This window comes from Pogoniulus pusillus, chromosome 7 (assembly GCF_015220805.1).
Source record: "Pogoniulus pusillus isolate bPogPus1 chromosome 7, bPogPus1.pri, whole genome shotgun sequence".
NCBI lineage: Eukaryota > Metazoa > Chordata > Aves > Piciformes > Lybiidae > Pogoniulus > Pogoniulus pusillus.
The window spans coordinates 38,262,848-38,284,670 of record NC_087270.1 but is presented as its reverse complement, the minus strand read 5'-3'; the positions used below and the strand labels follow the sequence as shown (position 1 = coordinate 38,284,670).

The window sequence follows — 21,823 nt, the reverse complement described above, 5'->3', positions numbered from 1 at the left end:
GCCTAATCTGTTGAGGGTTTGACATCTGGGGCAGGGACAATCTAATTCTGTGTATTCACATGGTGCCAATCATAATAATGCTCTGCTCTTGGGACCTTGGGTCCTGTTGTAATACATGGCTTGAGTGGATGTGGAGCAGAGGTCTCGCTGATCTGATACCCCTCTTGGATGGTGACAGCTTAAAGGAGATGCAAAAAAAAAAAAGATAAAAATAATAGCCTTGGAGTGGGCAGCTATAGTTTATCCTGGGCAGCTATAGTTTATCCTGCCCTGGGAAAGTGCTTCTCTTAATCTCTGCTTGATGCTCTGAGTAGGAAAGACTGTAGAATCATCATAAAGCAATAGAATAGAATCATAGAATCAGTCAGGGTTGGAGGGGACCACAAGGAGCAGCCAGTTCCAACCCCCCTGCCATGGCCAGGGACACCCTACCCTAGAGCAGGCTGCACACAGCCTCACACAGCCTGGCCTCAAACATCCCCACCCATGGGGCCTCAACCACCTTCCACCACTCCAGGCTCTCACCACTCTCATGCTGAATAGCTTTCTCTTTTCATCCACTCTCAAGCTCCCCACCTCCAGCTGTGCTCCATCCCCCCCAGTCCTGCCACTCCCTGAGAGCCTCAAAAGTCCCTCCCCAGCTTTTTTGTAGCCCCCTTCAGATCCTGGAAGGCCACAAGAAGGTCACCTGGGAGCCTCCTCTTCTGCAGCCTGCACAGCCCCAACTCTTTCAGTCTGTGCTCACAGCAGAGCTGCTGCAGCCCTCTGAGCATCCTCGTATAGAATGGAATGAGTTGGGTTCAAAGGGATATTAAAGGTCATCTAGTTCCAACCCTGCTACTCTGAGCAGAGATAATTCCTGCAACACAGGTCAGTATAGTGCCCTATACTGCCTGGCTTTGAACACTTCCAGGATTGCAGTTGCCACAACTTCTCTGGGCAACCTGTTGCAGTGCCTCACCACCCTCGTGGTGAGGAATTTCTTCCTAATGTCTAGTCTCATTGCTGTCTACAACCACCTGAAGGGAGGCTGTAGCCAGGTGGGGTTGGGCTCTTCTGCCAGGCAAGCAGCAACAGAAGAAGGGGACAGAGTGTCAAGTTGTGCCAGGGGAGGTCCAGGCTGGATGTTAGGAGGAAGTTGTTGTCAGAGAGAATGATTGGCATTGGAATGGGCTGCCCAGGGAGGTGGTGGAGTGGCCGTGCCTGGAGGTGTTGAAGAAAAGGGTGGACAAGGCACTTAGCACCATGGTCTGGTTGATTGGCTAGGGCTGGGTGCTAGGTTGGACTGGCTGAGCTTGGAGGTCTCTTCCAACTTGGTTGATTCTATGATTCTAAATCTAGCTGCTTCCAGTTTGCAGCCCTGTCACTAGCTGCCTTTGTAAGAAGCCCCTATCCTGTCATCCTGTAAGTCCCCTTCCAACACTGGAAGGCTGCTGGAAGGTTTCCTTGTTTCATCCTGTCTTTGATATATAGAATCATAGAATGGTTTGACTTGGAAGACCTTTCTTAGAGGTCTCCTTAAGTACTGGAAGACCACAATAAGGTCTCTTTTGAACCTTCACTTCTCCAGGCTGAACAACTCCAACTCTCTCAGCCTGTTTTCATAGGAGACATGTTCCAACCTTCTCATCATCTTTGTGGTCCTCCTCTGAACTCTCTCTAAAACAGTTCCATATCCTTCTTGTGTTGGAGGCTCCAAAGCTGGACACAATACTCCAGATGGGAGTAGAGTACACCAGAGGGGAGTAGAGAGACAGAATCACCTCCTTTGACCTTCTGGCCATGCTGTTTTGGATGCTGCCCAGAACACAGCTGGCTTTCTGGTCTGAAAAGTGCACATTGCTGGTTCATGTTAAGCTTCTCACCAACCAGCACTCCCAAGAATCAGTTATAGAATCACAGAAGGTGAAGTTGACAACTTTGATGGTCCAAAAGGCTTCATCACTGATTTCAAGGGCAAGGTTCTGCAAGAAAACCAAACAGATTCTCAGGGCCTGTACTCAACACTAAACATCTCCTGGATGTAAAGACGGACCACAGATAGCAGCTACTTGTATAGAGCCAATGGTTTTTCATCACCTCCCTGCAGCACGTTGGGAAGAGGGAATGCTCTGTAGCTTTCTCTCTTAGAGTGCAGCTTTTTAAACCACAGCACTCTGAGAATTAATGATTTTTGTTCATCTGCTTGGAAACAGTGGTTATAAATAGGGCAGCAGTGAGCTGTTTCGGTGCTGGGTGTTAGGAGGTCATTCCAGTGCCCCATCTCCTGAGCAACCTCTTGTTACGCTGGCTGGATCCTGCCTCTGAGACAGCAGCAGCTTGGGATCCTGCTGCCATTTGGAAGTCAGTGGGAGCCTGTTTCAGAGCAAAGGCTTTGCTGAGCAGCAGGATTTCAGTGGAGAAAGGAGGTTCCCAGGTCCTGCTGTGTCCATCGTTCAGCCGGATCCAAGTTGCCTCTGCTGCCTTTTTGTGTGGCTGACCTCATTTTGTGCTTTGCTTGGTGGAGACTCAACCCAGAGCACGGCACAGAAAACGGTCAGGGGCTTTGCTTTTTGTGCAGGGATGAAAAGATGGGCTCAGGTGCATCTGGATTTTGTAATGAGATGAGATTGGGATCCCTAAGGGTTAAGGATTTCAGAATTCCCTGCGAGTTTTGTCCCGTTCTGCACGTGCTGCCTTCAGCAATCTGGGGGCATGCTCCTCTGTAATGCAGCTATTGTACCAAATTGCTTTGTGAGTAGTATGTAATTTTGCTCTAACTGCTGCTGATGGCAGCACAGAGATGATGATGATGATGATAGGAGCATGTATCTTCCTTGGGAAATAATTCATAATAGACTGGGATGGCTGCTTCTCATCCTGGTGGTGATGGATGGGTGTAGGCTGGCCCCACTTTCCTGCACCTTTGGAGATGGCTGCTTTGGATTGTACTGCTGGAGGAGAGCTTTCTGCATGGTTATTGACATCTGTGAGGTGTGCAGTGGGAAATGAGACCACTGTGTTCCTTGGGAGAGATCACAGAATCTCACCATTGTGGGGTTTGGAAGGGACTCAAGTTGTGCCAGGGTAGGTCTAGGCTGGATGTTAGGAGGAAGTTCTTCACAGAGAGAGTGATTGACATTGGAATGGGCTGCCCAGGGAGGTGGTGGAGGCACCGTCCCTGGGGGTCTTCAAGAAAAGCCTGGCTGAGGCACTTAGTGCCATGGTCTGGCTGACTGGATAGGGCTGGGTGCTAGGTTGGACTGGATGAGCTTGGATGTCTCTTCCAACCTGGTTGATTCTATGTGGATTCTATGTGGAAGACTAATTACTGACTTTTGCTGGTCATGTAGTCTAACCAGCCTGCTAAAGCAGGGTCACCAAGAGAAGGTTGCTGAGAGTCCAACCTGGTTGATTCTATGATTCATGTCTAGGCAGGTTTTGAAAGTGTCTAGAGAAGAAGACTCCTGAGATCTTATTGTGGCCTTCCAGTATCTGAAGGGGCCTACAAAAAAGCTGGAGAGGGACTTTTTAGGCTTTCAGGGAGTGATAGGACTAGGGGGAATGGAGCAAAGCTGCAGGTGGGGAGATTCAGACCAGATGAGAAGAAGTTGTTGAGCATGAGAGTGGTGAGAGGCTGGAATGGGTTGCTCAGGAAGGTGGTTGAGGCCCCATTGCTGGAGGTGTTTAAGGCCAGGCTGGATGAGACTGTGTGCAGCCTGCTCTAGGGTAGGGTGTCCCTGGCCATGGCACAGGGGTTGGAACTAGATGATCCTTGTGGTCCCTTCCAACCCTGACTGATTCTATGATTCTATGACCTGTCCTGTACCCTCCTGTTGAAGACACTCTGTCTGCAATGGTTTTCTGAGCATGTTAGTGCTCAGACTGGGATAATTTTTGTTTTGATACTGGTTTTCATCTGCTGTGCTTCTGGAGGCACTGTAGAAATATGTTGAGTTTTCAGATGAGGATCTAAAGAATAAGACCATAAAGTCATAGTCGCCGAGAGAGTGATTGGCATTGGAATGGGCTGCCCAGGGAGGTGGTGGAGTTGCTGTGCCTGGAGGTGCTGAAGCAAAGCCTGGCTGAGGCACTTAGTGCCATGGTCTGGTTGATTGGGCAGGGCTGGGTGCTAGGTTGGACTGGCTGAGCTTGGAGGTCTCTTCCAACCTGGTTGATTCTATGATCATAGAAGTTTGGAAAAGACTTTAAAGATCTTTGAGTCCAAACATTAACCCAACGTTGTCTAGTCCACCACTGTACCACTATACCTCATCACTGTGTCACTAGCTGCTACATCTAAGTGACTTTATTCCCACTCTGGAAATCATTTCTCCCACAGTTCATGATAACTGATCTGGAGCCTTGACCCCAAACCCACCTTTTCCTGGTGCAAATTCTGTTCAAGAAGGAGGGATTTGCACTGGAGTAAAGCAATGTCATCATCATTTAATCCAAAGCCATTCTGAGCTGTTTTGATGTGTATTCCTCCTTGGGAACAGGTAGGAGGCTCTGGACAATCATGGCTCAGCAAAACCTGCAAGAAAGAGGCCTGCAAGAAAGCTGGGGACAGAGTTTTCAGCAGGCCCTGTCGTGACAGGACAAGGAGTGATGGTTTTCAACTAAAAAAGGGCTGATTCTGACTAGAGAGAAGGAAGACATTGCTTATACTGAGGGTGGTGAAGAACTGGCATAGGTTTGCCCAGAGAGGTGGTAGAACCCCATCCCTGAAATGATTCCAGGTCAGGTTGTATGGGGCTCTGAGCAACCTGCTCTAGTTGAAGGTGTCCCTGCTCACTGTGAGGTGTTGGGCTGGATGACCTTTAAAGGTCCCTTCTCACCCAAACCATTCCATGATTACATGAAACCCAGTTTCGTTTATGTGCCCCACAGACACAGCTGACTCACAGTTTGTTACCTAAGCCATGACAATTAGGTAAGAATAACAAAGGCAAGACATTTTAAAAGCAAGGCTGAACCCAGGGTGTCTCTTGATTGTTTTCTCTTGTCACATAATTGAACCCTCAGGACCTCTCTGCTCCATGGGAGGTCAGCGATTTTCATAACTGGTTCATAATTATTCCTGTGGTGGAACCTCTTGCAAGGCATTAAACCTACAGTCAGAGGGATGAGGAGGTATTGATCCTTCCCCTGGCAAAAGGAGGGTCTGCATGGAGCACTTTGCTCCCAACTGTGTGGTTTGTGAAGTATTTGGGGGCTGTAAGGTACCTCAGAGTACAAAGAACAGCATCCTTCTACCATTAGAAGGGGTGAAGAATCACTTTATTGATTCAGAGGGGATTCAACAGCAGGACCATCAACCTCAGGGTTGATGCCATTAGTACACCAGCATACTCCTCAGGGGTGGGCTCTGCTTATACTGGGCTGCAGATTGATTGTCTGGTTTCATAATAGGCCTCTTTCCCTTGGGAGTATGTCCTAAGGCATAGTTACCTCTTTGCCATGTCTACCTCCATAGACTCATAGAATCAAGCAGGCTGGAAGAGACCTACAAGATCATCCACTCCAACCTAGCACCCAGCCCTGGCCAGTCATTTAGACCATTAAGTGCCTCAGCCAGGCTTTGCTTCAACACCTCCAGGCACAGTGACTCCACCACCTCCCTGGGCAGCCCATTCCAATGCCAATCACTCTCTCTGACAACAACTTCCTAACAACATCCAGCCTAGACCTCCCCTGACACAACTTGACACTCTGTCCCCTTCTTCTCTTGCTGCTTGCCTGGCAGCAGAGCCCAACCCCACCTGGCTGCAGCCTCCCTGCAGGGAGTTGTAGACAGCAATGAGGTCAGCCCTGAGCCTCCTCTGCTGCAGGCTGCACACCCCCAGCTCCCTCAGCCTCTCCTCACAGGGCTGTGCTCCAGGCCCCTCACCAGCTTCCTTGCCCTTCTCTGGACACCTTCCAGCACCTCAACATCTCTCTTGAATTGAGGAGCCCAGAACTGGACACAGCACTCAAGGTGTGGACTGAGCAGTACTGAGCACAGGGGCAGAATAACCTCCCTTGTCCTGCTGGCCACACTGCTCTTGAGCCAGGCCAAGATGCCAGTGACTCTCTTGGCCACTTGGGCATATTGCTGGCTCATCTTCAGCTACTCTCTACCAGCACCCCAGGTCCCTTTCCGCTTGGCTGCTCTCAGCCACTCTGTCCAAGGTATCCCTGACTCAAGTAAGCAGCTTATGCCTTTCTTTGAAGATGCACCATGCATGAGCCATCTGGGGACATCTCTACTTCTCCACCTTCTGTTGTAGAAGGAGTGGAGACCATCTTAAATACCCCAACAGCATCAAGACTGTGGCTGCTGCCAAAGTCCCAATGTTCTGCACCTGCTTGTTTGCAGAGGAGGGGAGAGATTCCCAGGGAGCAAGTTTAAGGATGCTCCAGGTTCTGCTTGTCTCCTCCTGGGTTGCCAGGCATTTGGGTTTGGGAGTAAACTGTGAGAGCTGTATCCTTACTGTGTGTCTCCTACCCTGATTGTATATCCCCAGTAAGGCAGGCAACTGCCATCCATATACACGGAACAACTGGAGAGCAGCCCTGTGGAGAAGAACTTGGGGGTGCTGGTGGGTGAGCAGCTGGACATGAGCTGGTGATGTGCACTCATAGGTCAGAGGCAAACCACCTGCTGGGCTGCACCCAAACAGCATGGCCAGTAGGATTCTGCCCCACTGCTCCTCTCTGGTGAGACTTCACCTGCGCTGCTGCGTCCAGCTCTGAAGCTGTCTGACAAGTCTGACTTGTTGGAGTGGGTTTGGAGGAGGCTACAACAATGATGTGAGGACTTTCTTTAGGAGGAGAACCTGTAAGTTCTGATGGATGACAAGTTAGATGTCAGCCAATAATGTGCCCTCCTGGCCAAGAAGGCAAATGATATCTTGAGGTGCCTTAAGAAAAATGTGTCTAGTAAGTTGAGGGAGGTTCTCCTCCCCATCTGCTTTGCTCTAGTAAGGTCATATCTGCAGTTCTGGGTCCTTTTCTAGGTTCCCCACTTCAAGATAGACAGGGATCTCCTGTGGAGGACTTGGAAGATGGTGAGGGGACTGGAGCATCTTTCTGAAGAGGAAAGGCTGAGAGATTTGGGGCTAGAGAAGAATCATCTCAATGCTTATCAGTATTTACAGGTGACCCCTGGGTCAAGAGGATGGGGCCAGACTCTTTTCAGTGGTGCACAGTGACAGTGCAAGGGGCTGTCAGCAGGAGGCACAAATGAGAACACAGAAGTTTCACCTAAACATGAAGGAAGAACTTCCCTGTGAGAGTGCTGGAGCCCTCAAAGAGGCTGCCCAGAGAGCTTGTGGAGTCTCCTTTTCTGGACAAATTCCAAGCCTACCTGGGTGTGATCCTGGTCAACCTGCTCTGGGTGACTCTGCTTTAGCACTAAAGGACCATTAAAGGTCCTTCCCAACCCAAACCTTCCTGTGTGATTCTGTGATCCTGTATCCATAGCATGCAGAAGCTGAGTTAAAAAAACAGCTGCCTGAAGTCAACTTCTTATTTATCCTTCCATAGCAGAACCTGAAAGCCTCATGGTGGAACCACACAGATGAGTTTGCAGCTGCAAGTTTGGGGTGGGTAGAAGAAGAAAATCATGATTTGAGCACTGGTAATCAACTGTACCATTCAGAAATGATGACTTCTTGGCTGATTTCAGCTGACACTAAAAACAAACTCCTGCCTGTGACCTTGTAGCTTTTATTTTGAGTTTGTTTGCTGGCAGTGCCCTGTTAAGGTTGGGTTACCACTACTAGGTACACATACATGGATGAGGAGATATTGTCCACATCCTTCTTGGGAAAAGGTTCAGGAATTTTGGCTTGATACTTGGAGAATTGAGCTCTAGCCCAGTCCCCAGCTGTGCATTTGGTCCACCTCAGCCCAAACCCCCTAACGGCCAAGATTTGGCCATGCCTTTGTGTGCTCTTCTATCCCTCCCAAGCTGTTTGTGCTGGTTACTAAGGCAGTGCAGAGGGGCAGGCTGGAGGTTTTGCTGTAGCTCGTAGGGGTAGTTATCACCTTTTTCCTTGCAGCTGTAATGGTGACAAGCATGATGGTGTGGGATAGTAGTCATCAGTGTGACCACCCCACCAAAAGCAGAGAGATCATAGAATCACAGAAGGATCATAGAGACACAGAATGGTTTGAGTTGAAATGGACCTTTAGAGATCATCTAGTCCAACACCCCTGTAGTGAGCAGGGGCATTTTCAAGTTGACAGCTTGCTCAGAGCAGCCTGACCTTGGACACTTTCAGTGATGGGGCATCTGCAGCTTCTCTGGGCAACCTGGGTCAGTGGCTCACAACCCTCAGTTTAAAGACTTTCTTCCCACCTAAACCTACTCTCTTTCAGTTTAAAGCCATCAGCCTTTGTCTTATCATAGAATCATAGAATCATAGAATCAACCAGGTTGGAAGAGACCTCCAAGACCATCCAGTCCAACCTAGCACCCAGCCCTATCCAATCAACTAGACCATGGCACCAAGTGCCTCATCCAGGCTTTTCTTGAAGACCCCCAGGGACGGTGCCTCCACCACCTCCCTGGGCAGCCCATTCCAATGCCAATCACTCTCTCTGTGAAGAACTTCTTCCTAACATCCAGCCTAGACCTACCCTGGCACAACTTGAGACTGTGTCCCCTTGTTCTATTGCTGGTTACCTGGGAGAAGAGGCCACCCCCCACCTGGATACAATGTCCCTTCAGGTAGAGCTTGGTAAAAAGTCTTTCTCTGTCTCTTTTATTGGCCATTTTAAATAATTAAAGGCCACAAAAATGTCTCAATGGAGCCTTCTCTTCTCCAGGTTGAAAGAGCTCAACTCTCTCAGCCTGTCCTCACAGCAGAGGAGTTCCAGCCCTCACATCACTTTTGTGTTCTTCTCTGGATCCAATCCAACAGCCCTGTGTCCTTTTTGTACCATGATTTGGATACATTCCACTGTCAAAGCCTCAGCTGCCATGAGTTTGCAGCAGCCACACATGTGCCCAGACACCTTCCTATGCCTTGGAGCCACTGATGCAGAGCAGGGACTGAGCAATCTTGAAGCATCTCTGAGACAAGAGAGGTTGGGCTAAGCTGTGTTTTGTCTTCACTTTCTTCCTCAATGAATCCAGCCTCTAAGCTGGGAGGGGCTTTGGGCTCTTAAACTCCACATTGGTAGCACAGAGCATCTCTCTCTCCCCACTGTTGTTGCATGCCCAGAAGAATGTGGCACTCTTAAATTCAGCTATTACTTAAGGTTTACTCTTTTTGGACTGGAGTAACTAAAACCATTAAGTTCTGACAGTTGCTTTAACTAGACAGTTAAAACTATCTTTATTTTCTAGATGCAAGGATCAGAACCCAACTACTTTCCCAGTTCCTTTAGAGCTTTTTTGAAGTGGTGGAAGAAGCCAGGCTGGAAATGCTGAACTCTCTGACTCCAGCAGACCTGCAGACATGAATGTGCAGTTTGGGTTTGCTGTTTGTTTAACAAAACAAAGCTATTTTCTTCTTGCTTCCCCGTTCAGCCATTTACCTCAGATGCTCCTCATCTGCTGTTTGCTACCTGGAGAGGGTAGAAAAACCTCTCTGGAGCTTGGCTGTCAGAGGATGTTAAGGCAGTCGTGTGGATTCAACCGCCTCGGCAAAGCGCTGAGCCTCGCACGTTGCTGTTGTGTTTATTCTGCTCAACTCTTGTTTGTGCTGTGTTTATGCTGCTCATAACAGCCTGCAGAAGAGGAGGCTCAGGGGTGATCTTATTACTGTCTACAACTACCTGAAAGGGCATTGTAGCCAGGTGGGGGGTGGCCTCTTCTCCCAGGTAACCAGCAATAGAACAAGGGGACACAGTCTCAAGTTGTGCCAGGGTAGGTCTAGGCTGGATATTAGGAAGAAGTTCTTCCCAGAGAGAGTGATTGGCATTGGAATGGGCTGCCCAGGGAGGTGGTGGAGGCACCGTCCCTGGGGGTCTTCAAGAAAAGACTGGATGAGGCACTTAGTGCCATGGTGTAGTTGACTGGATAGGGCTGGGTGCTAGGTTGGACTGGATGATCTTGGAGGTCTCTTCCAACCTGGTTGATTCTATGATTTCTATGATTTCTCAGCTCCAGCTGTGATCCATGAGCCCATGTAGGTGGGCCTCAAAGGTGCTGCTGTTGCAGAAATGTGGAGTGCATCCCTCTTTGGGGGGAGTTGTTGGCCACTTGAGCATCAGGATGATAAAGACTGGTGTTGATGGAGTAAGATCGTTGTAGCTGATCAGTAGTAGGTAGGTTTTGTATGTAAAGCATGAAGTGCAGAGTAGTGGAGATGCCTACTGGTCTCATCTGATCTGCTTGTTGCTATGTCAACTCACTCTGTCAGCAGAAGGTTTACCATGGAGGCTGCTCGAGCATCCTCACGGGACATAGGTGAAGCTGGAAGGTGATTTGAGCAGTTGTAAAATCAGAAGAACAATTTCCATCCCTTCATTTATCATTTAAAAAAAACAAACCCTTTCATCTCTGAAGTTCTGCTCCTAGAGAACATCTGCTCACTGTGTGGCAGTTGTGTCTCGAATAAACTAAACCTCATTTTCCCTTCCTAAGCTGGAATGACATCCATCAAGATGCTGGCTTGCAAATGTCAAGTGTTCATCTTAACCTGTGTTACAAATGGACACTGCTGATGTTGTTCTGTGGTTAATCTTACTCCAGGTTTCTCCATACTACTCCAGCTCTTAGGACTCGTTTAATTCAGGAGACTTTGAGTGCTAGGAGATCTGGTCATTGAAGTAAAACTTATTTTGAGCTGAATTTCTCCTACACAGAAGCCCAGAATCGTTTTGGTTGGAAGAGACCTTTAAGATCAGTGAGTCCCACCATTAACCCAGCACTGTCAGGTCACCACTAAGTTCATGTGCCTCAGCATTACACCCACACATCACTGAGATCCCTGCAGGGATGGTGATTCCATTGCTTCCCTGGACAGCCTGTTAACATGAAAGACTTCATAGAATCAGCCAGGTTGAAAGACACCTCCAAGCTCAGCCACTCCAACCTAGCACCCAGCCCTGGCCAAGCAACCAGACCACGGCACTAAGTGCCTCAGCCAGGCTTGGCTTCAACACCTCCAGGCATGGTGCCTCCACCACCTCCCTGGGCAGCCCATTCCAATGCCAATCACTCTCTCTGACAACAACTTCCTAACAACATCCAGCCTAGACCTCCCCTGACACAACTTGACACTCTGTCCCCTTCTTCTGTTGCTGCTTGCCTGGCAGAAGAGACCAACCCCACCTGGCTACAGCCTCCCTTCAGGGAGTTGCAGACAGCAATGAGGTCAGCCCTGAGCCTCCTCTTCTGCAGGCTGCACACCCCCAGCTCCCTCAGCCTCACAGGGCTGTGCTCCAGGCCCCTCACCAGCTACCCATGTCTTTGATTCAGGAAGGAGCTGTAAAAGAGCCACCATTAGTGCAACCAAGTCCGTGCAAAGCTGAGACTCAGATGCTCAGCAGTGCAGCCTGATGGTGTCATTAAATTGGCACAAGGTGTTTGCTAGGATTTGTTTTACTTCACTTCTCAGGTTCTGGTGGGTTACTACCAAATCTTGGAGGAAAAGGCTATATATTGAGGTAGATGAATCTGTATGTGGTGGTTCTTTCCAGTGGGAGTGGCTGAAGGTCAGGCTGTAGCTGGGGCTGCACCGTTTCTGCTGCAGGCAGCGGATGCTGCCTGGCCTGAGCTTTGCCAGTGTTTCAGGTGATGGATGAGCAGTGTATGAGGCTGGGGCTCAGAGGTGCCAGCAGGGAACCAGCTCCCTTCCGCTGGCTTGTTTTCTGCAGCCTTCATAATTAATCACCATGCCCAGGAGAACAGGTAAGAAAATGGAAGTTGGGCTCCTTGCAGGGACTTTGGAGCTTCTGCGAGTTCTTTGTGTTCCAAATTGCTCATCTTGCTTAACTCTGCGTTGGGAGAGGTGTGTTTTGCTGAGTTTATCTCATAGAATGGAACCACAGAATGCTTTGGGTGGGAAGGGACCTTCACAGCTCATCTAGTCCAACTCCCCTGCAGTGAGCAGGGCACCTTAACTAGAGCAGGTTGCTCAGAGCCCCATCCATCCTAAGCTGGAATGGTTCCAGGGATGGGGCATCTACCACCTCTCTGGGCAATCTGGGCCCAGGGTCTCATCACCTTCAGCATTAACAATTTTTCATTCTGGCTAGCCTGAATCTCCCCTCTTTTACTTTAAAACCATCACCACTTACTCTGCCACAACAAGCCTTGGTAAAATGCCTGTCTCAGTCTTTCTTAGAGACTCCTTAAAGGCTGTAATAAGGTCCCCCTGGAGCCTTCTCTCCTCCAGGCTGAACAACCCCAACTCTCTCAGCCTGTCTGCACAGCAGAGGGATTCCAGCCCTCAGATCACCTCTGTGGCCTACTCTGGACCCACTCCAACAGGTCATATAATCATAGAATCAAGCAGGTTGGAAGAGACCTCCAAGCTCATCCACTCCAACCTAGCACCCAGCCCTGGCCAGTCATCTAGACCATTAAGTGCCTCAGCCAGGCTTTGCTTCAACACCTCCAGGCACAGAGACTCCACCACCTCCCTGGGCAGCCCATTCCAATGCCAATCACTCTCTCTGACAACAACTTCCTCCTGACATCCAGCCTAGACCTCCCTCCAGTTTGAGACTGTGTCCCCTTGTTCTGTTGCTGCTTGCCTGGCAGAAGAGCCCAACCCCACCTGGCTACAGCCTCCCTTCAGGAAGTTGCAGACAGCAATGAGGTCAGCCCTGAGCCTCCTCTTCTGCAGGCTGCACACCCCCAGCTCCCTCAGCCTCTCCTCACAGGGCTGTGCTCCAGGCCCCTCACCAGCTTCATTGCCCTTCTCTGGACATCTTCCAGCACCTCAACATCTCTCTTGACTTGAGGAGCCCAGAACTGGACACAGCACTCAAGGTGTGGCCTGATTAGTGTTGAGTAGAGGTCTTTATTGTGCTGTGGACCCCAAAACTGGACACAGCACTGCAGGTGGGGTCTCAGCAAAGCAGAGGGGCAGAACCCCCTCCCTCGACTGCTGGCCATTCTGCTTTGGATGCAGCTCAGGATGCATTTGGCTTCTGGGCTGTGAGCACACATTGCCAGCTCATTTCCAGCTTTTCATCCACCAACGTTTCCCTTTTCATGGTGTCATCACATTCACTTCTCCCCATCCAACCCTTTCAAATCTCCTTGAAGGTGAAGAGATGGAGTGCAAGCTACACTGAAGGCAAAATTGGGGTGATAGTCCCAGGTTGACATCAGTGTTCTTGTGAAAGGCAGATGCAGCCAGGACAAAGACATCTATTAATCATTCATTTAACACAGCAGCTGGAATCAAATTCACTGCTGGAGCTGGGCCATTCCTGCAAGGGTATTTTTTGGCTGCTGAAGTCATAAAAAATCGAACAGATGAAAGCGTGGAATTTGTTGGTAAACTCTTGAAACTTCACATATTTCTCAGTTATTTGGTTTTTAATTGGTGTTCTGCACTTCCCAGTTCCTTCAAGACTGCAAGGAGAAGAAAAACTGGAAGGATCTCCTCCAAAAAAATGCTCTGCTTTGAGATAATGCACTCAGGAACTTGGGCTTTGAGCAGGCCATGGGGTTTAGTCTTTAGCTTTAGTTGGCTGCATGGCTGTCAGTGTCTTTGCTTGGGGGCTGGGTTGTCAGTAGAGCTACACCTGAATTTAGCTTTCTTCTCTTTCCCTTCTTTGCCATTGTGTAGTACAGTTGGGCTGTGTAAGGTCTCTGCAGTTGGGTTTGGTCAGCTTGGAGAAAGGAGGCTTTGAAAACATTCTCTGTCTCTACAACAGCCTGAAAGGATGTTGGAACCTGATAAAGTTTGGTCTCTTCTCCCATGGAGCAAGCAAGAGAAAACAGCCTCAAGTTGCACCAAGGATGGTGTAAGTCGGACATGAGGAATAATTTCTTCCCCAAAAAGGTTGTCAGGGCCTGGACCAGGCTGCTCAGGGCAGTGGTAGAGTCCCCATCCCTGGAGAGATTTAAAACCCATGTAGATGTGGTGCTGAGGAACATGGCTTAGTGGTGGACTTGGCAGGTTAATGATTGGACTTGATGATCTTAAAGGTCTTTTCCAACCAAAGTGATTCTATGAGACTGTGATCTTCTCTGCTTGGCCTTTCTGCTGCTGTGGTCCTGTAGGTTCTGCTGTGCAAGCAGCAGCATCTTCCCTGGACAGAAAAATCATGGAATCATAGAATAGTCTGGGTTGGAAGGGACCTTAAAGGTCATCAGGTCCAACTCCTCTGCAATGGAAAAGACTACCTGGACATTCTTACTTAATTAAGTTATACTGCATCTGTGTCTATGTAGTTCTCCAAGACTTCCTTCCATGTATGCCTCAAGCTCTGTTTTTTCTACCCTTTTAGGTTGTTTTCTTTAATTATTATGTTTTTAATTTTAATTTTTAAGGTATTTTTGCTTTCTTGAGTCACAGCTCACAGGATGTTAGGGATTGGAAGGGACCCAAGGAGATCATCGAGTCCAAGCCCCCTGCCAGAGCAGGACCACACAATCTAGCACAGATCACACAGGAACACATCCAGACAGGCCTTGAAAGGCTCCAGAGAAGGAGACTCCACAACCTCTCTGGGGAGCCTGTGCCAGTGCTCTGGGACCCTTACAGTCAAGAAGTTCTCCCTTGTGTTGAGCTGGAACCTCTTTTGCTGCAGCTTACACCCATTGCTCTTTGTCCTATCACAGGGAGCAGTGAGCAGAGCCTGTCCCCCACCTCCTGGCCAGACCTCAGGTACTTATAAACATTTAGCAAATCCCCTCTAACTCTTCTCTTTTCCAGACTAAAAGCCCCAGGTCCCTCAGCCTCTCCTCATCAGGCAGTGCCCTCCAGGCCCCTAATCATCCTCCTAGCCATCTGCTGCACTCTCTCCAGCAGATCCCTTTCCCTCTTCAACTGGGGAGCCCAAAACTAAACACAGTATGCAAGACGAGGTCTCAGCAGGGCAGAGCAGAGGGGGAGGAGAACCTCCCTTGATCTGCTGGACACACTCTTCCTAATACACCCCAGGATCCCATTGGCCTTCTTGGCCACAAGGGCACATTGCTGTGCCATGGGTAACTTGTTAGCCACCAGGACCCCAAGTTCCCCTCCACAGGACTGCTTTCAGCAGATCACCTCCCAGCCTGTACTGGTGGAGTTTGTTACTCCTCCCCAAATGCAGTCCTTGATGTAACACCACTGCAGGGGCTCTAAGCACTTTCACTTTGTCTAGTTTCTTCTGGAGCATCATTTCTGTACCTCCTCATCCTATCAACACACTTTTTGCCAAGTTCTTTGGTAAAGTTTTCCCCCTCTGTGCCATTTGGGGCACTTTCTCCTCCTTTGTGTCTTCTTTGATGTCTGTAGCTGTGCTGTCCAAGCCCCATCCTGCTTCATCTTTGCTTTTGATAAAAAGAATTTGAGAACTGAGGAGCAGGACAGGAGAGAAGAGACCTTCCTCAGGGTCCCTGAAATCAGGCATACTGATGGCAAACGCAACATTATTTGGATGTGGATCAAAAGAGACATCTTACACTTCAAACACTTTAAGGTTCCTGTTTATTTTTGTTTATGCTGTTCCAAAAAGTGACATCCAGAGCTTGATGGTGCCTGTGATGTGACTCATGGTGTGAAGATAGAGCAAGTCCCCGTGCTCCTGGCAGCTATCAGCCCGTGGCTTGGATGGCAACACTCTGTGCTGGGTTAGGAACTGGCTGGAGGGCTGGACCCAGAGAGTGGTGGTGAATGGTGCCACATGCAGCTGGCAGTTGTCACCAGTGGTGTCCCTCAGGGATCAGTGCTGGGCCCCATCCTCTTTAACATCTTCATAGATGATCTGGGTGAGGGCATGGAGTCAGTCATCAGCAAGTTTGCAGATGACACCAAGCTGGGGGCAGAGGTGGCTGGGTTGGAGGGCAGAAGGGCTCTGCAGCGGGACCTTGACCACCTGGACAGATGGGCAGAGTCCAAGGGGATGGCATTCAATAGCTCCAAGTGCAGGGTGCTGCACTTTGGCCACAACAACCCCATGCAGAGATACAGGCTGGGGTCGGAGTGGCTGAGAGCAGCCAAACAGAGAGGGATCTGGGGGTACTGATTGATATCTGCCTGAACATGAGCCAGCAGTGTGCCCAGGTGGCCAAGAGAGCCAGTGGCATCCTGGCCTGCATCAGGAATGGTGTGGTCAGCAGGAGCAGGGAGGTCATTCTGCCCCTGTACTCTGCACTGGTTAGACCACACCTTGAGTACTGTGTTCAGTTCTGGGCCCCCCAGTTTAGGAGGGACATTGAGATGCTTGAGCATGTCCAGAGAAGGGCGACGAGGCTGGGGAGAGGCCTTGAGCACAGCCCTACGAGGAGAGGCTGAGGGAGCTGGGATTGGTTAGCCTGGAGAGGAGGAGGCTCAGGGGTGACCTTATTGCTGTCTACAACTACCTGAGGGGTGGTTGTGGCCAGGAGGAGGTTGCTCTCTTCTCTCAGGTGGCCAGCACCAGAACAAGAGGACACAGCCTCAAGCTGTGCCAGGGGAGATTTAGGCTGGAGGTGAGGAGAAAGTTCTTCACTGAGAGAGTCATTGGACACTGGAATGGGCTGCCCGGGGAGGTGGTGGAGTCGCCGTCCCTGGAGCTGTTCAAGGCAGGATTGGACGTGGCACTTGGTGCCATGGTCTGGCCTTGAGCTCTGTGCTAAAGGGTTGGACTTGATGATCTGTGAGGTCTCTTCCAACCCTGATGATACTGTGGTACTGTGATACTGTGACATTGGGGTAGTTGTGACCACTGGAGACAGGTGTGTGTGCTGGAAAACAGAAGAATGATGACAATTTGGTTTGGTTTGGTTTTTTTTTTCCTAAATCTGCTTTCCCCCTACCTGAGCTCCATACAAAAGCGAGGCACATGCAGAATTTTAGCAGAAGGTACTGTGGTAGGCACCAGCTCTGCGGAGAAGGCTGGTGGAGGGGGAGGTCCTGATCAATCTCAGGATGATACACAGCTTAATTCTGGGTTTGTCTAACAGTCACCAATTTGTAAGTCCAAGCTGACACTTTCCAAGTCTGACAAAGAAAAAACCTGCTGCTTTTAAGTGCAAAAATTGTGTTCTCTGAAGAGATTTCAAACCCACCTGGATGTCTTCCTATGCAGCCTGCTTTGGGTGACCTTGCTTTTTAGCCAGGAGGGTTGAACTGGGTGATCTGCAGAGGTCCCTTCTGACCCTCACCGGTCTGAGATTCTGCAGCTCTGTGAAATGCCTCTTTTTGGATGGAGAAGCCTAAGGCTCCATCACCGGACTGGGATGTGGGAGGTACAAGAGGGATGAGATTGGGGTAAAGGGATTTTTTTCCTTGCCCCCTCTTTTTTTCCTCTTGTGCCAGGTGGGAGGGGGTGGCCTCTTCTCCCAGGCAACCAGCAATAGAACAAGGGGACACAGCCTCAAGTTGTGCCGGGGTAGGTATAGGCTGGATGTTAGGAAGAAGTTCTTCACAGAGAGAGTGATTGGCATTGGAATGGGCTGCCCAGGGAGGTGGTGGAGGCACCGTCCCTGGAGGTGTTCAAGAAAAGACTGGATGAAGCACTTGGTCTGGTTGCTTGGGCAGGGCTGGGTGCTAGGTTGGCCTGGATGATCTTGGAGGTCTCTTCCAACCTGGTTGATTCTGTGATTCTATGACAGTTTTTCTGTGCTGGAGAGATAAAACGTGAGATAAAATGTATAACATCTGGGGCACGCTTAGCTGGCGTGGTGCCTTCGGGGGGATGCAGGGAATAAAAACCGGCTTGTGTCTGAATTTAGAGCAAGCCAAACTGCCTTTGATTTCGAGCGTTTTAGAGTTGCAGTTTAAAAGATGAGAGTCCCTGGGCTGGGGCTGGTTCCCTTTCTAACCCCGACAAGCTGCAAGCCTCGCTGCTTTTCGCTCGCTCGCTCGTTCGCTCCCTCCTTCCCTCCCTCCCTCCCTCCCGTGCCGTCGGAGCTGGCTGGCAGGTGGCATCGCCGGCGCTCGCTCGGCTCCGGCGGCGTGCCTTGGGTTTCATTATCGAGCAGCCGGTGAGGGAAGCGAGTGGGAGAAGCTGGCGGTGAGTCCTTTTCGCCCGCGATGGCAGCAGCATGTGCTGACGGGTGCTGAAGGGCTCGCCAACCCCCGGCGAGCACATGGGGGGAGCGTGCGGCAGCGAGCGGCGGCCGCCGGCGGCATGTTCGTCACCGGGGGGCTGCGCAGCCAGCCCGCGGAGCCACGGAGCCGGGCAGCGCCTGGGTAAGGGACGGCGACTCCTTCCCCCCGGGGCAGCCCTTTCGCTGGGAGGGCTTTGGCGGGTGTGGGAGCGAGCGGTGAGGTGTCCATGCGCCTGTGACCTAGCTGAGCTGAGAGGGGGAGACATAAACCCCCCCCAAAAACCATTACCGTCCCTTTAACTCCGAATTTAAACAGCAGCCCAAAGCGAAGCTGCTGTGGGACTAACGAGTTGCTACTTCTATTTTCTAAGGCCACCTTCCCTCGGGTGTTTTACTTGGGGTTTCTTTTGACGGCTTGAAGTTTGCTTGGGTGTTTTGGGTGCCCGGTCCCTGGCACGCCGCGGGGCCGGCGTTGAGCAGAGCTGCGCCGTAGGGAGGCGAAGGAAGCCAAGTAGAAAAATGACGTCTTTGAGTGATGACCTTGAAAATCAGCCTGTAAATGGTTAAACTGGGCAGAGCTGGCGCGAAGCCTCGGCGGCGACTTGGCAGAAGTAAGGACGCGAGGTTAGGTTTTGAGTTGGGTTTTCGTTTGGTCGGGTTTCTTTTGGGGGAAAACGAAAAGAAAAAATCGTTCCTCGTTAAAAGGGAGGCAAAAAAAATTGTGCTGATTGCTTCACGTTCGTTAATCATTGATGGCAGAAGCCAAAGCGGCAGCTGAAGTTAATGATTTCACATGTGTGTGGGTCCCCTTCAGCAAAGCCATGCACGATTGGAAGGAGCTCTTTGCCTTTGAAGTCGGCGTGGGGTTGCTGTGGCAGTGGGCACTCCGGTGGGCTTTTGACGCTGGAGTTTCTCCTGCCCTTCATTCCTTCGGTGGGTCTGGGGCTTTTCCCTGCCTGCCTGGCAGCAGCCCCAGCGTTACTGGATTACTGAATCCCGAATTCCAGGACGGTGGGGATTGGAAGGGACTTCCAGAGATGATCTTGTTCCCCCCTCCTGCTAAAGCAGGGTCATCCACGGCAGGTTGCCCAGGATCGTGTCCAGGAAGGTTTGGAATCTTCCCAGAGTAGGAGACTCTGCAGCTTTTCTGGACAGCCTGAGCCAGGGCTCCAGAACCCTCAGAGGAAGAAGTTTTTCCTCATGTTTAAATGGTTTTGTTATAGATTGTTCTGTTTTTTTGTTATAGAATCAGCCAGGCTGGAAGAGACCTCCAAGATCATTCAGTCCAACCTATCCCTCAGCCCTATCTCATCAACCAGACCATGGCACTAAGTGCCTCAGCCAGGCTTATTTTGAACATTTCCAGGGATGGGACCTCCTGGGTTCTATTTACCTTCTGTTGGCTCTTGTTTTGTCACTGGGCACCACTGAAAAGAGTGGCCTCATCAACATCTGCCCTGTAGCTATTGATCAGCACTGAGAAGATCCCCTCTCAGGCTGCTCTTCTCCAAGCTAAATAGCCTCAGGTCTCTCAGCCTTTCCTCCTCACAGAGATGTTCCAGTCCCTTCCACATTTTTGGTAGCCTCTGCTGTACTTTTCCCACTAATTTCTTGTGGTTATTCTTCCCCTGGACTCAGCACTGCTCAGGCCACACCTTGAGTGCTGTGTCCAGTTCTGGGCTCCTCAATTCAAGAGAGATGTTGAGGTGCTGGAAGGTGTCCAGAGAAGGGCAAGGAAGCTGGTGAGGGGCCTGGAGCACAGCCCTGTGAGGAGAGGCTGAGGGAGCTGGGGGTGTGCAGCCTGCAGAAGAGGAGGCTCAGGGCTGACCTCATTGCTGTCTCCAACTCCCTGAAGGGAGGCTGCAGCCAGGTGGGGTTGGGCTCTTCTGCCAGGCAAGCAGCAACAGAAGAAGAAGGGGACAGAGTATCAAGTTGTGTCAGGGGAGGTCTAGGCTGGATGTTGTTAGGAAGTTGTTGTCAGAGAGAGTGATTGGCATTGGAATGGGCTGCCCAGGGAGGTGGTGGAGTCTCTGTGCCTGGAGGTGTTGAAGCCAAGCCTGGCTGAGGCACTTAGTGCCATGGTCTGGTTGACTGGATAGGGCTGGGTGCTAGGTTGGAGTGGCTGAGCTTGGAGGTCTCTTCCAACCTGCTTGATTCTATGATTCTATGATTCTGTGATTCAACCCAGGGAGCCCAGTACTGGACACAGTACTCCAGATGTGGCTTCACTAGGGGAAAGTAAAAGCGGGAGCAGAACCTCACACAGGGTGAATAGAAATGCAGTGGTTGCCTGGAGCCCACTGCGTGGGAGAAGGCATTGTAGGGCTTTCCACCATAAATCCAACATCGCCTGTGCCTTCCTTTTTTTGCTGTACATGCCTGTAACAGGCTGGAGTGGTAGAGAATATTGTTTAAGATTTATGTAAACCTTTAAAACGCTGCATAAATTGCAGCTGGAGGCACTGGGGTGGCACAAACAAATTCTCATTTACAGAGCAGGCTCCATCTCTTGCCTTTCATCTTTTCTTTTTTTTCCCCCCCCTCTTTTATTTATTGTTGATGATGGCATCACTAAATAGCACAAGAATAAATTCCAAGTGTTGGATGTTGTGAGACCAGTCTTCCCCAGAAGGGTTGTGAAGCCCTGGAACCAGCTACTGGGCGCAGTGGTGGAGTCATTGTCTTTGGAGGAGTTGAAAATGTGTAGATGTGGTGGTTAGGGACGTGGTTTAGCAGTAAATGCACAGTGCTGGGTTGATGTTTGGGCTTAATGATCTTAAAGTGATCTTTAAAAGTCTGACCAAGAGAGCCAATGGCATCCTGGCGTGGAGTAGGAGCAGTGTGGCCAGCAGGACGAGGGAGGTTATTCTGCCCCTGTGCTCAGCACTGCTCAGGCCACACCTTGAGTCCTGTGTCCAGTTCTGGGCTCCTCCATTCAAGAGAGGTCTTGAGGTGCTGGAAGGTGTCCAGAGAAGGGCAAGGAAGGTGGTGAGGGGCCTGGAGCACAGCCCTGTGAGGAGAGGCTGAGGGAGCTGGGGGTGTGCAGCCTGCAGAAGAGGAGGCTCAGGGCTGACCTCATTGCTGTCTGCAATGTCCTGAAGGGAAGTTGTAGCCAGGTGGGGTTGGTCTCTTCTGCCAGGCAAGCAGCAAGAGAAGAAGGGGACAGAGTGTCAAGTGGTGCCAAGGGAGGTCTAGGCTGGATGTTGTTAGGAAGTTGTTGTCAGAGAGAGTGATTGGCATTGGAATGGGCTGCCCAGGGAGGTGATGGAGTCACTGTCCGGGGAGGTGTTGAAGCAAAGCCTGGCTGAGGCACTTAGTGCCATGGTCTGGTTGCTTGGGCAGGGCTGGATGCTAGGTTGGACTGGATGATCTTGGAGGTCTCTTCCAACCTGATTGATTCTATGATCTCCACTCAGCCAGTCAGCCCAGTCTTAATATTCATGGTCTTTTACTCCATGACCTCTTCCCTGGTCTTTACTCAGTTCTGGTACAAGATGGAGGGAATCTCTACTGTTGTTGGTTCCACTTGGAGACCCAAAGGAAGGACAAAACCAGCTCAGCTGTGATATCTGGAGATATCATCCCAGACATGGAGGGTGAAGAAGGCAGATGGTTTGGTTCATCAACACATAATTTACATGATGGCCAAGAGGAAGAAGGTTCTGCATTGTTGCCAGCTGGGTTGGAGCATCCATCATGGTT

The 21,823-nt window shown here is 50.4% G+C and overlaps 1 protein-coding gene across 6 annotated transcripts in view; it reads left to right on the top strand.

Annotated features, from left to right (window-relative positions):
* The window catches only part of NCOA1 (nuclear receptor coactivator 1), a 266,235-nt gene that overhangs the window by 128,005 nt on the left and 116,407 nt on the right, over positions 1 to 21,823 (top strand). Inside the window, exon 1 of one of the 6 annotated variants that reach the window (XM_064146628.1) lies at positions 18,019 to 18,084. The exons of 4 other annotated variants lie outside the window; for them this stretch is intronic. The gene's annotated coding sequence lies outside the window, so the exon portion shown is untranslated. Of the gene's footprint in view, positions 1 to 18,018; positions 18,264 to 21,823 lie in introns of those variants that run through there. One more of the 6 variants, XM_064146627.1, reaches the window with a different exon arrangement.